This window comes from Vicugna pacos, chromosome 10 (assembly GCF_048564905.1).
Source record: "Vicugna pacos chromosome 10, VicPac4, whole genome shotgun sequence".
Classification (NCBI taxonomy): domain Eukaryota; kingdom Metazoa; phylum Chordata; class Mammalia; order Artiodactyla; family Camelidae; genus Vicugna; species Vicugna pacos.
In genome coordinates, this window is record NC_132996.1 from 14,152,488 (window position 1) to 14,167,015 (window position 14,528).

The following is a 14,528-nucleotide window of genomic DNA, read 5'->3' on the forward strand; positions in this document are numbered from 1 at the left end:
TAAAGATACAGAGGAAGTTTCTGGAAAAAACCAATAAAAGAGCTAATAGAATTTCAGAAGCAGGATTTACAGGATGCAAATGTTGGAGCAGGGGACAATTTTAAGTACTTTCATTCTTTAAAAAGAATATGCATTAATTACCCAAATTAAAATATAAAACTTATGAACAAATACAGTTTTAAAATTAGAAATTACAAATAAAGCCATCTCTCTTTAAGAAAATGCTCATTTGTCTCAAAAGAGCTAGCAAGAGAATATTTCAAAAGAAGGACTATAATATTGCCTTCATCACAAGTCTACAACATCTTGAAAAGAATATAAATAGTATATTTATACTTGAAGTATCTGAATTATTTAAGAAGTATATCTATAAAAATGCCTGTGGAAAAAAAAAAGAATTTTTGTACAAGAAAGGTAAATCAAAACCAACCAGCATTTTTTATTCTGCTAAGGGCAAAAGGGCCAAAAAGTTTTAGTCTGTATAATATATGGCAGCAAACAACTTGAAACTCCATAAAAGAAACAACAGAACGAATGATTTTAGCCTCAAGAGAGTCATCTGCAATGTGGAGTGTTAAGCTAAGGACACAGAGATTTCTGTGGATTTCTTTTACTCACCATTGTGGGTGCCGCCAAGAGAAATCACTAGTTGGGTACTATTCTCTTTGTCCAAAAATATATTTAAGTAATCTGGGTATTTTATTTTATGATATTAATGAAATGTAAGCTAAGTGGGATAAAAAAAAAAGCTTCCCGTTCCTAAAAATATCTGATACCTTGGAAAACAGTGCCATTTTGACTTTTATGTTTCTAACAGTAGTCCCTCTATATATCCACTCACATTGATATTATGTTAAAGCCTTACCTAAGTGCTTAAAATATATTATAGTTATTTGTGTAGATGTGTCCCCAACTAACTATGATGTTCTTAAAGGTGGGCACTCTTTTGTTGTACTCATTTTCAAGTCTCTAGCATTTAGCACAGTGCCTGTCAGATGGTAGACACTAGTACAATCTGACCGAATAAATAAAACAATAAAGAAATGAATTATTCTGCCTGAACAACACAATCCATTTAGCAGTGAATAAACTGCAAATGTAGCATAACCTATATTAAGTATCTACTCAACACAAGGCACCGTTTTTGAGAAGTAAGCAAAAATTAAACCTTTACATCAAGCAATTTATGCTTTAGGGGAAAGCAACATATGTCTATTAAGTATTTACTACACCAGAAAATGTTGGATGTTTGCATATATTATCTCATTAAATCCGCAGAACAGCTTTTGAAGTTATTTTTAAAGATGACATATACTGTTAGAATCAAAACGCAATATGCATTCCTCTTTGTGCCTTTCCAAATTTTTAAGAAAATTCTTTATGTTGGCTAAAAAATCTACAAGCTTTTCTTCATCCAGAAATACCAGTACATTAATCACATAGTGGACTGTCATTTTAAAATATCTAACCAATTTTTCAGCTCCTTCACAAGTTGGAAGTACTAAAAATTTTAATAAACCAAATTACCTAATTTTAACTACTAAAATTAGGATTAACATATCATAAATTTATGTAAAATGTTACTCTTCATAAAGACCTGTCACGTTATTAATGTAAATATTAATAACTACCACTTATTCAGTTGTTATTTTTATAGCCAGGTACTTTGCCAAGCACTCTACAAACATCACATTTAATCCTCCTAATGATGATATGAGAAAGTTTTTATTAACTGCATTTTCTTAGATAATAAGGTAATTGAGGCTCTAATAGATTAATTAATTTGCGAAGTCCACACATCTAGAAAGAATAAAGACTTTTTTACCTGCCTAACTGAAAAGCCTGTGCTTACATACTCTATTATGCCTTCTATTCCTGTGAGATGAGTAACATTAATATTTCTGTTGCCATTTTATATGTGAGGAAAGTGATACATTTCAAGATCAAATGTCCCACAGGTAGTAAGTAGAAACTTTGTCCTTCTAACTACAACTCCAGTCTGGTGGGATTAAACAGTTCACCAGTAAGTAGAAAAGACAAATAAACAATTGCTTTCTACACACTACATTTCAGAGGTTGCTAAATAGTGAGAAAAGTCAGAAGAGGATCATCATTACTGGTGATCACCTTTATGAACACCTTTTTGGAGCTACCCAAGATTTACTTTGGAGCTCTCTGCATGCAAGTACACTGAACAAAGAGTAGACAGAAATTAAATATAAAGCTAAGAATAGACAGTAATTAAATATAAAGTTAATGGTATATGGTTCAGAGGAGGGTAATAGCTCAGAGGTGGAATGCTATGCCTAGCATACACAAGGTCCTGGGTTCAATCCCCAGTGCCTCCATTAAAAATAAATGTATATATAAATAAATTAACCTAATTACCCCCCCACCAAAAAAAATAAAACCAAAACAGTATAAAATTAAGAGAAATTTCTATGGAATTGTGTATTGTACTCACATGCATATTCTTTGAGTCTCCAAAGTGATTACTGCAAAGCAGACTATGCAAACCATTTGTAATCAATCCCTTGGATTATCCGTCTAGTGAAGGGCTTTCCAGGACAGTGAAGTACTAGACTTCAAAGTGTAACCGGACATTTTGACCACTTGAAAGCTCGTACTTAGAAGTCCCTGTTATGTTGGTGACTGTGTGTTTTATTAATTACCACAAGCATTCATATTATTTCAGATTATCAAAAACCAAAATAAATACGCAAAGAATTTTTCTCTCTTATATCATCTTTGGGAATAAAAAGGTTTGATAAATGCAAGATCCTTCATGTTTAAAGTACTTTGCCTCATTATACTAAGTATCTCTCTCTCTCCCTCCCTCTGTCTTTTTCTCTCTCTCATTTTTGGTGTTAGCCACCTCATAATAAAACCCAAACCATTTATATGTATAGGAGTATTGTGGAGTTCTTGAGGCCCACAGACCTGACCTGACGCAAGGAGAAAGGCAGCTGGGCGAATTAGATATTTAAACAAGCCAAAATGGTCAGCTGCAAATCACTCCCCCATAGAAATAGCGAGACCCTGCCAAATGTTCCTGTTGTAGAAAAAAATCAACCCAAGACGGGGAACGGCCATCCAATCTTCAAAAATATCCAACTTAAGGCATAAAGAACTACTTAGAAGAAATAGTCAAAATCACTACCTGGAGCAAAAATGAAACACCACAGTTACTGAGAGACTCTGCATTCAGGCAACCAACAAGGGTTCTAGTTCCATTCAGTTAGTAGCTGGGGTGAGTGGGGAGGTGGGGGCTTGGGAAATACATTCATTATCTGTGAACCTCAGTTTCTTTATATGCAAAGTAATATAGATACAGAAACAATTACTTTGCAGAAATACCGTAAGGGTTACAGATAAGTGCCCAGCACTTTGTCTGGCGCAAACTAGCCCCTCAGATTATGGACACTTTTTTTTTTTTATTATTATAAGGTAGGATTCTAAAAGTTCTTGGAATGGCAGATGAAAAGAAGTAAATCATGGTGACTAAAGCGCACTAATGTTTAAAGGTGAATGGGATTCTGTAGTAATCCTTTATTACAGCTGAAAAATACACAATAACTAATGTTCTTCTTTCTGCAGTGGACCCCTACAATCCTCCCCAAAAAAAGAATTTACAAAAGCTCAATAGAAAAAAATAATAATGACTTGAAAACAAGTAATCTCTATAATTGAAAGAAAAGCAGATAAATTAGGCAATGAATATGTGATGTAGATAGAGAAGAACTCTGGAATTAGATTGTACTTAACTGTGGATGCAGACAGTAAACAAACTCATTAATTCAGAGTCTAAGTTATTCTGTATTCAGTGTATAAAATTTTAACACTTACTCAGTTTTTACCAACTTTGTAAGTAACTGAGCTCTTTGTAATAAATCTTTGATGTTCAACTCAGCTGTATTTTTATCCTAAATATTTTAAAGACTGTTCTTTATGCCCAACATTTGTCCAAGCATTGAGAACTCAGTGGTGAGAAGGGGAGGTGACTTCCCTGTCCACATTAAGCCTGACTTCCCACCAACAACTTAGGAAGGTTTTTTTGTATTCTTGTCGTAAATATTTGACTAGCTTATTAATTTTTGTGTCATCACAACAAATATTATACTCCTGATACTTGAAATGTACAGTAGCCACAAAGAACGCTAATCCCTGCTCAGCAGTTAAATATAAAATATCAACACATAGTTGCATATGCCAAATATAATTGACAATATGACTGATTTTTAAAGGGGTTAGACAGTATGATTGATTTTTTTAAAGGGTCAGAGGTGTTAGTACAAGACAATTGACAGAATTTTTAAGAACATTTCATTTTAATAGTCACAGAGGATAGATATGCTGAAAAGTACTTTATGGATACATTCTGTAATGGAAGTCTTTCATATAAACATGCACACTATACTACCAACTCATAATATGATTATTGCCTTGAATAATATTGCCATGCTCTAGGGCTGTAAGAAGAGCATATAATGTTATGAATTCTTTCTGTTTGAATTGGATATATACTGAAATTCAATGAAATAAAAATAGGTAGGTGTCTTGCATTATGCATAATGAAAATTTCTACTCTTGAGTCTGTGGCTTGATAGGCTGAGGAAATGCTCTGTGACAGCTTTGCTGCTTAACATTGCCTCATGACGAAAGAAAAATGATTCTCCACCTGGTTCACTGAGATAACCCAAATTTCAACTCCCGTTACATATATCAGTATCTGTACACATTGGTATGGGATTTAGAATTAAATACTCCCAGACTTACATGTATGTCATAATATTGTACCTGTTTTAACTGTATTTTAACATTCCTTATTTTAATGTAAATTGTTGACATGATGTTATTCCATACAGTTTTATTAAAATCAATTCAAAGTAGAATATTTAAGTTAAAAAAATACATTAAAACCAAATGAAAAAAGTTTTACAGTCACACACCTTGGAAACAATATTCAAGGGCTTGAAGTTTATTATTAGTAAAGGAGATCAATACTTTAATATCTGCATTTTTATTTCAAATAAGCCCAGCTAAAATATGATTTTTTTAAAAAGTAAAAGCTAACCAGAATTATATAATAATCTCTCAACTGTTGAATAGTACCAAGTGGAATCTAACTTTTAGAAAGTAAATGTTCAGTTTTCTCTATGACTTTTCTACAAACAAGGTGTATGTGGTGGAGGGGTATTCCAAAGAAATATATGGAAATCAGAAAGGAGATTATTGATTTTAAGCTATCCAAAAAATTGGTTTGTACATCATTTTCCTCTTCTTAATCATCAGTCTTCCTGTGCCACTCATCTAGCAGAAACCCAAGTCTTAATGAATTCGTCCATCTGTCTTCTCAATGCCTACATCTACGTAGCTAAGTACTACTCAATCAGAAAAAGTATGACTACGAATCATTTAACTAGGACTCTGGCAGTCTTACTACGATTTGCAAGTGAATTGACTTTCTTCCTTCTTAGAATGGGACTATATCTGGCATCCACTACTAGTAGGTTGAATGGCGGTCCCCAGCAAGCCATGCTCCCATAATCCGCTATCTATACACATTGCATGTTAGTGGTTTCAGAATTATTAACCTGAACCTATACCTCCATGGGGAACAATCAAGTCAACCAGAGTAGGGTATTATGTTCAGCTCTTTTGCCTTTCGTCTTATGGTCTCCACTCATTTCTAAGTGACTTGAATCAGCACCTTTTCCCACTACTCTTGCAGTGAGATTATTCCATACATTTGGAATATATTTAGGTTATTTTATCATGGCCAATGCAATGGTTAATTTTATGTGTCAACTTGATGGGGCCACAGGGTACCCAGACACTTGGCCAAATATTATTCTGAGTGTGAGGTTCTTTCTGGGTGAGATTAATATTTAAACTGACAGACTGAGTAAAGCAGATTGCCTCTCTAGTGTGGGTGAGCCTCATCCAATCAAGTGAAGACATGAATAGAACAAAAAAGGGTGAGTAAGAGGGAACTCCTGCTGCCTGATTGTTGAGCTGAAACTGGTCTTTTCCAGCCCTGAGACTCAGATTGATAGATTGGATCTCACATTGGATCTCAAGCCTGCATTATGGAATCCCCTAAATTCCAAAATTATTTTTTATTTCCGTACATTACAACTGTCCTTTTGTGCCATAAAGGTCTACAATCTTTGACAAATGCATAGTGTCAAGTATGCCATTAGTCGCAGTTACAGTATCATACAAACTAGTTAAAGCATCTTTACAAAAAAATCCCTGAGCTTCACTTATTCAACCCTCTCTCCTCCCTAAATCCCTGGCTACCACTGATCTGTTTGTCATCTCTACAGTTCTGCTTCTTCCAGAATGTCATTTAAATGAAATGATATGGTATGTAACCTTTCCAAATTGACTTCTTTCACTTAGCAATGTGCCTTTAAGGTTTATCCATGTATCATGGAGAGATTTCACTCCCATGTGCTCCTTCTTCAAGAACACTTGCTCAGGGCACCACCTGAGAAAAACCAATGCAAGAGACTTGATTGTTGTCACTGGCAGAGGAGAAAGCAAATAGTTCAAAAGAGCATCATTTGAAACGTATCAAATTAATGTTATCAATAGTGAAACAGACAAATACTGGAAAATACCCATTCTACAAAAATGAAGTCGTTTCATAGTTCTTTAAATAAAAAATGTGGTGGCAAGGTGCATCTGAATGAAGAAATAAATACAAGTTGTCCATTATGCTTATAGCCCAAATGTTCTTTCATAGCATTAGTGACAGATGTCAGATTCCTTTAAGGTGAACACATATAAGTTCTTCTGGTCCCCATGAAAATCTTTTAAAAGTTCAGTTATTCTTTGGCTCCCCAAACACAGAAAGCACTTTGGATTAACATTACTTTTTCCCTAACATTATAAAAAAAAAGCATTGAGATAATAATGTAATATATATGTAAGTCTAACAAAACAAAAGGTTGAAAGGAAGCAGGATGCACTCGATATCCTATAAATTGTTTAAGATTCTTGTTTTTCTGACAGCTTAGTATTGATACATCATGCGTGCTGCATTTCATAATGAAGCCCCAAAACTAAGGCTGGGCATGAATACTTAGCCTGTAATAGAAAGCCGGGATGATGGATGGATGTGTGTATGAATGCATGTGGGTTGCTTCTAAGGTCTGGAAGCAAAATGAACTGATGGTCATGTAGAAAGATTGAGAGATGCACTTCTTTTTCTTCTTTTTCTTTTAACTCTGAACTACACCTGCCTCGATTTTTTTCCTGTGAAATGAGAATACAGATTGCCAAATTCTGCCATCTTTCTCTGTTGCAGTTTGGTTTCTCTAGAAGCAGAAGCTGAGATGGAGTTAGAAGCCATATTTATCTGTTCTAGCAAAGATTTCATGTTTGGTGCAGCAGCCGAAATTGTGGCTAAGATTGATTTGAGTTTGTGGAGTCTGGAGTTACTTTCCAGGATTTATTCTGTTTCTGCAGGGGACAGTCTGGCGATATGTATGTAAACATACATATGATGAGGACAATCATCATTAAATTCTTTGGATTCTCAAAAGTAGCACCCCCCAGAGGCTACTCCCACCCTCGGCGCCCACGCGACTCCCCACCATGTAATACTGTTTTTTATTTACTATCTGGGCTTTGGTAGGAGAATTTCAAAGGCTTCCACTTAGGCTTTCTCATTATAATAGCTATTCCTTCACAGGCCAGGACCCAGTGTGGACGTTGCACTATCTACTGCAAAGTACATATCTCGGTTATACATTTGGAGACAGAGGGGATGACAATTAGCGAGGAGATTTACATTTGGGAACTGATGGGATTACAACCTGGTATGCAAATAGGCCTGTTGGATCCACTGTGAGACAGAACGTTTCTGAACTTCGTACGTAACCTGCCCCTCATATGCCCTCACTGTAACAGGAAGGTAATGATGTCGCTCCAGCTCTTCTAAATATTAATCCAGACCCTATTTACAACAATTAATAAGATGTCTAGGTGTTTCTAGCGAACTATTTCCTGAATAAAACATCATAGATTCTTTTGAGAAAAACTGGGAAAAACATTACTGTGTATGGTTGCCATGGTATTGCAGGGTTTTTTTTTTTTCTGCTACGGATCAACATCTTCATCAGTCAAAGGGTTTTATGTCTGAAGGCTAAGCCAGGTTTGGATACTGGGTGAGGGATTTTGACTTTTCATTTGAGAGACTACCTTCAGCCTCCTAGTAATCTGTCCTTTATTTCTTCTGCTAGTACAAGATAAGTAAGACCTTGTTAGCTTCCCAGCTATCCTGCTCTAGGGAAGTTACATTCTATCAACCGTCTTTATGACTCTTCAGATGCCGATCAGCCCCTCAGATGCCACTTTGATGCTGATGCTCAGTGCAATAATTATGATCTCTGTTGTTTCAGAGTCCCGACTTCTCCGTTCCCTTGGAAATCCAACTTCTGGTAATAGCCTGTCCTGCCACCAGCCCTCATCGAGAGAAGAGTGCCACCATAATTACAGTGATGCTGCACAGTCATAGTGATGCTTGCGCCCGTTCATCAGCAAATTCACGACATGGTCTTGGTAAGTGCTCTGTCCTCTTGGTCATCCCAGGAAATGTAATCTTCTGGAAAGTCTTATGGATATACAGAGTGTGTCTATCCCAGCAGGTCCACTTCCCCAAGGCCTTTAATCCCTTCTTTCATTTTCCTCTGTGACATTTCAGCTTGCTAAGTGTTAGCCATTTCTTATTGCCTGCTCTCGGGGCTGGGCTAATAGCAAGTTTGCATGGTCGGCTGTTCTTGCCAGAGTGTTACATTATATGTGTCAGGAGGGAGCTCTTAAGTCAATAAATTTCTATCCAAATTTATCTTCCTGCCTGATTTGGCTAGGACAAGTTTCACTAGAAGGAGAAAGAACTGGTGTCAGTCACAGGGACCATCAACACTCAGAACCTCACCAAGCCTCCTGTCAGGCACCTCCATGGCCGAGTACCTGGCCACGAGTTCCTTGGTGGAACCCATCAAGTCTCCTTCTTTGGTGGGGAACCCATCAGTCTCCTTCTTTGAGAACCTATTATCCATTAAACAAACCCAAATATCTTTGCGGGGAAGCTCATGCCCAGGTTGTCCAGATGGCCACGCTTTCCTTGCTAAGAATCTGTCAGTTAAGATTCAGATTGTGTCATGGGCTGACTGACCTGACTTCACAAGGAGTTTTAACTGGGCTGGGTGACCAGCAGGAGCAGCATGGGCAGACCTTGACGTCTGAGTCTGGTAAATAGTCTCATCATTCACTGCTCCTAGTCTCTCATCGTAGATCCACAGTGGCTCACGGGCATGTTTTCCAGTGGCAGGGTATCCGTCACAAGTGGGTCAAGCTTTCCAGATCCAAAATAACACCCAGCTGAGGAAGGAAGGGTCTTGGGTGTTCTTGCTCTCTCCTCCTCCTCTCTCCCACTCCCTCCTAAGGCAAAGTGGCCTCTGTCAGGGCACTCTGAGGGAGGGAGTCTCCAGGAACACACCCTACAAGGTGCCACTCTCCTTCATGGAGTTTCACAAGATCACCTCCTTCATCATGGAAGTAAACTAACCGAGTCTGTAAGGTTTCTTCGGGCTGCTAGGCAAAGTAATTCCAAAGGGCTCTACAGGCTTTTTCACTGAAGTCACCAGGCTCAATAACTTGCTGTGTCACTGGACATACACTGACACCAGGGATCTGCATAGAAATCACAGTAGTCACTGGACACAGTTCAGCAGCATGGACTTCTGGCTCCACTGTTAAAGGACCATGAGCAGCAGCTGCAGAGATGCCTCCCGAGCTTTCTGTGAGCTCCCTGGTTGGATTTCTGATTTGACCCACTGGATGAGCTCAGCCAGGGAGTCAGTCGGGGGCTGAAGAGAAGGAACAATCATTCCCCTTGGAACCAAAAATTTTCTGTAAACAATCTTCTAGCACTCCCTGAAAAGACCCAATGCATGGTTGGCAAAGTGCCCAATGGGACCCTCCGGCTTTCTGCTCTTCCAAAATGACATTTTGTGCAATTGAACACCCTGCTCGCTGAGCCAGTTCTGTCATGCAACCAAGTATAATGGTGGTCACTTAAGACAATGAGCCAAATTGAAAGTAAAAAAATCAAGCTTTTATTCACTTACTGCAACAATGCATGCAAGAGGCAGGAAAAAAAAAAAAAGAGGTGCTTACTCCCTCATGTTGAATTTCCCCACAGAGAGGGTCAGGTGAATGCAGCACAGATAGGAGGAATTATCCTACTGCCAAAGACCTCTGAACAAAAAACTACTACCTCTTTTGGATCCATGGACCAGGAGTAGAGAGAGGAGGAAGAACTGGGAGCGGACAAGTGCTCCAAGTGGAGAAAAGTGCCTCAGCTACGGCCCCCTAATAAGTAGGTGGCTGTTCCTTGGCTCAAACGCAGGTACGTGTAGGAACATGGCTGGCCCAGAGTGCCTGCGTGCTAGACTGCGTTTCCCTTCAGGAAAACTGCAGCTCACTGGCTGTGCACCAGGTCTGAAATGGGGCAGGCAGCTTTCCCCCATGAGCCCTGCCAGGTAAAGCTTTGTAATCACCTTGGATCAGGCCAGAAAAGCACATACAGATATTTTTTTCATCTACAAAACACAGATTTAGTATCTACCATACAAAGCAGTAAAAATGTGAGAAAAGTTAAAGATGAAACACAGTGTTAATTTCTTTTCCAAGAGCTAGAACTGGACTCCTCAGGGTATTTCGGCTCTTCATCAGGAAGGATAAACTTTGTCCGCAAGCTCTGAGGATTCAGCAGATTCTAGGGTATCAAAATATTTGAAAGTATTCTCACAGAAATCCCATACCATGTATCAGGGTCTGGGTATTCCAAACCAGGTCGTTCATCTTGGCGTATGAAGCCTGTCTTGGTTAGGCATTTAACTGTCTTTCAAGTTCATCCATTCTCTTAAGTCCTAGGCTTGATTGGCAGCTTTGCCCACTGCCTGGCTGAAGATGAAAATGTCCTTATATGCAACCAAAGATACTTTCTGGTTAACATTAGCATGTTACTTAGACTCAGCTGTTACTGTCTTTCTGAAACACATCAATAACACAATAGTCATCAATACCATTACCTTTATAGTTTCTATTTCTTTTGTACCTCTCAAAAGACTCATACATCACACCCTCGAGGGCATTTCTTCCACTGATACACCCCTGGTGAGTGCCATCTTGTCCTGGGGCTTGTCTGCACTCTGCCTTACTGTCAGTGGTGGGTGTTCATTGTAAAAAAGACAGTGATTGATCTAATTTCCAAGCTCCTAATTATTTTTTGCTTGCCTGGATCACTCCTGCTATCAACTGTTATTAAATTATCTTTCCAGAAGCAGATGCTGAGATGGAAATTGGGATGCAAGATGTTTATTAGGGATCAACATCTGTGAAAGGAAGTGGAAGAAAGCAACATTTGGCGGAGGAAGAATTTGAACTATGAAGCACCTGACTTGGTTTCCTGAGGCAGCTCTCTGCAGCTGAAATAGGCCATAAAGTTGCCGACAGCTGAAGGCTATCTGCTGATGGCACTCCCCACATCTGGACAGCAAGGGGATCTGGACAGCACATCAACGCATCTACCATCCACCATCCTCTTTTCCCTTTATTTTAGTGCCTTGAAAAGAGGTTTTACAGACACATACAACGCCGGCCAGTCAGTTGCAGTAAGCATCTCAGTCATTCCTGAGAGTCTCACGTGGTATCCGCACATAGAATCAGACAGACCTGGGCGCATACCTCAGCAGTGCCTTTGAAAAGCTGTGTGACTTTGAGCAAGTCACTCAGCCTCCTTAAGGTTCTATTTCCTTATCTACAAAACACAGATTTGATATCCACCATAAAGAGCAGTAATGGTGTCAGAGAAGTTAAAGATTAAAAACAAAATTAATTTATTTGCCTACTTCCCTTCATTCATTCACATTTCTCAAGCTTCCTTTCTGTTTGTTTTTGACATGGGTTGTTTGCTTTCAATTAAGCACCTTAATTAAGATTATCCCATAAAGCACTTTATAAACTCTAAGTTTCATACAAATATAGGGCTATTTTTGTTTGTTTTTCACAGAAGGTACACAATAAAATAGAAAGAGCACACAATTTCTGGTTTCACTCCCCAGTTGTGGGACAAGTTGTGTTTGGTCAAGGCATGTAGTTTAATTTATTTAAAACCAGTGTCCATATTTCCAAAAGCAAGGTTAAACTCTCTGATCTGCCTGGCTCACGACATAGTTTTGAAAAATAAACAAGTTAATATAAATGAGAGTGCTCAATAAATTTTAAACCATTGTCAAACAGAAAATATTATTGTTATCATAATTCTGATAGTTTCCTAAAAGGAGTGCGTCAAGATTCCAGCCCATTCAGCACACAGAAGCTAAATAAGTTTTCTAGAAGCAGAACTCAAATTATATCATCCCCCTGCTCAAAATTCATTAGTAGCCCCCCTCTGACTCTCAAATAAAGGTCACACTTCTTAGCCTGGCATTTAGAACTCCACTACTTTTAAAGGTTTATCATCATTATTCATGAACACAAATGATAAATGCTTCTGGCAAAATGTACAACTTTTAAAATATAATAATCTAATTAGTCAAGTGATATACACCTTTTGTATTAAGGGAACCAACACAATACAAAAATGTCCCAACCACATGGAATGACTAGTGTTAGTGACCTTGTGCGCATTCTATCACACTAGTCTTCTGCAGAGGAGGATATGTAAGCACATCCAAACACAGAGCTGTTTTGTTTTTCTGAATTTTTTCCCTTTTTATTCCAAGATAAATTTTTATACAAAACTCATTGGAACTGACATTTTTTGCTTTCCAAAATATCAGTGAGAGTTCTGATATGCAGAGTTTGGAAGTCATTAATTCAGTTTTTACAATTACAGCAAAATTTACACTGAGGTAAAGTAAGAATTAAAGACTTTTCTCGCACCTATCAGAGAATGGAGGTATCAGGACAAACTGCCACTCCAAAATCTGGAAAGGCAGGTAGATGCAGAGAGATACAGCAGCTGTGATTTACCTACCTGAAACAAACATTTCTGGAGCCATTAAAAGTGGTAGAAACATTTAAATAGTAATTTTGATTAAATGCTGGTGGCTGAGTAAACTAGCTTCAGAGTGAGAAACTAACTTGCAGGGCCTCAGCTAGTGCCTATAATAATTCCATGAACTTTCTCTCTAGAAACATCAGGTTCTCGGGAAGAGATCTGAAAAAATCCCCTCCGAAACTCGGATCTACATTAGAAGGAGAGGAACATCAGAGAAGGAATAAATGAAGGTAAAATAAATATTTTATTTTTCTGATTTGTAATCAATCCAAAAGATACTTTTGGTTAAAGCAATAAATGTTAAAATAAAGTGATTACAAAAGATGGATAAATGAAATGAATAACAGTGTCACAAAGACAGGAGGGAGGAATGAAATACTCTGTTACAAGTGGTCGGTAGTACATGTGAAACAGTATTCTAGTGTCATTTAAAGAGGGATTAGATTAGTTAGAAGTGTATATTGCAAACTCCGAAGCAACCATTGAAAATTTTTAAAAGAAGGATAGATGATATGCTAAGGAAGGATAGAAGATACAAAATGATCCACTAAAACCAGAGAAAGCAGAAAAAGGAGAGGAGGGAAAAAAACAAAGAAAAAAGTCAATGAATAGAAAAATTACAAAAGTGGTACATATTAATCCAACCATATAAATAATCAATGATCAAAGCATATCAGTTACAAGACAAAATCTATTAGAGTGGAAAAAAATAAGACCCAAATATATGTTGTCTATAAGAAACCCACTTTAAGTATTAAGACTTAGGTTAAAAGTAGAAAGATGGAAAAGGAGCTGGAGAGGATGTGGAGAAAAAGGAACCCTCCTACCCTGTTGGAGGGAATGTAAATTGGTGCAGCCACTATGGAGAACGTATGGAGGTTCCTTAAAAAATTAAAAATAGACTAACTATATGATCCAGCAATCCTACTCCTGGGCATATATACAGGGAAAACTCTAATTCAAAAAGACACATGCACCCCAGTGTTCACAGCAGCACTATTTACAACAGCCAAGACATGGAAGCAACCTAAATGTCCACTGACAGATGACTGGACACACACACACACACACACACACACACACACACACACACATACACATACACATTACTCAGCCATAAAAAAGAATAAAATAATGCCATTTGCAGCAACATGGATGGACCTAGAGATTATCATTTTGAGTGAAGTAAGTCAGACAAAGACAAATATCATATGATGTCACTTATATGTGGAATCTGAAAAAAAAAATGATACAAATTCTATTTACAACCCCAAAACAGACTTACAGACATAGAAAACAAACTTGTGGTTACCAAAGGGGAAAGAGCAGGAGGGATAAATTAGGGGCTGGGGATTAACAGACAAACATTACTATATATAAAATAGATAAACAATAAGGACCCACTGTATCGCACAGGGAACTATATTCAATTTCGTGTAATAACATA

The 14,528-nt window shown here is 37.7% G+C and overlaps 1 long non-coding RNA gene across 1 annotated transcript; it reads left to right on the plus strand.

The window, feature by feature from the left end:
* The first annotated feature begins 8,482 nt into the window (after window positions 1–8,482).
* On the plus strand, window positions 8,483–13,295 carry LOC140698940 (uncharacterized). The gene is made up of 3 exons (XR_012076952.1): window positions 8,483–8,571; window positions 11,358–11,690; window positions 13,216–13,295. It is a non-coding gene; the product is annotated as an uncharacterized lncRNA (long non-coding RNA).
* The last annotated feature ends 1,233 nt before the right edge of the window (window positions 13,296–14,528 follow it).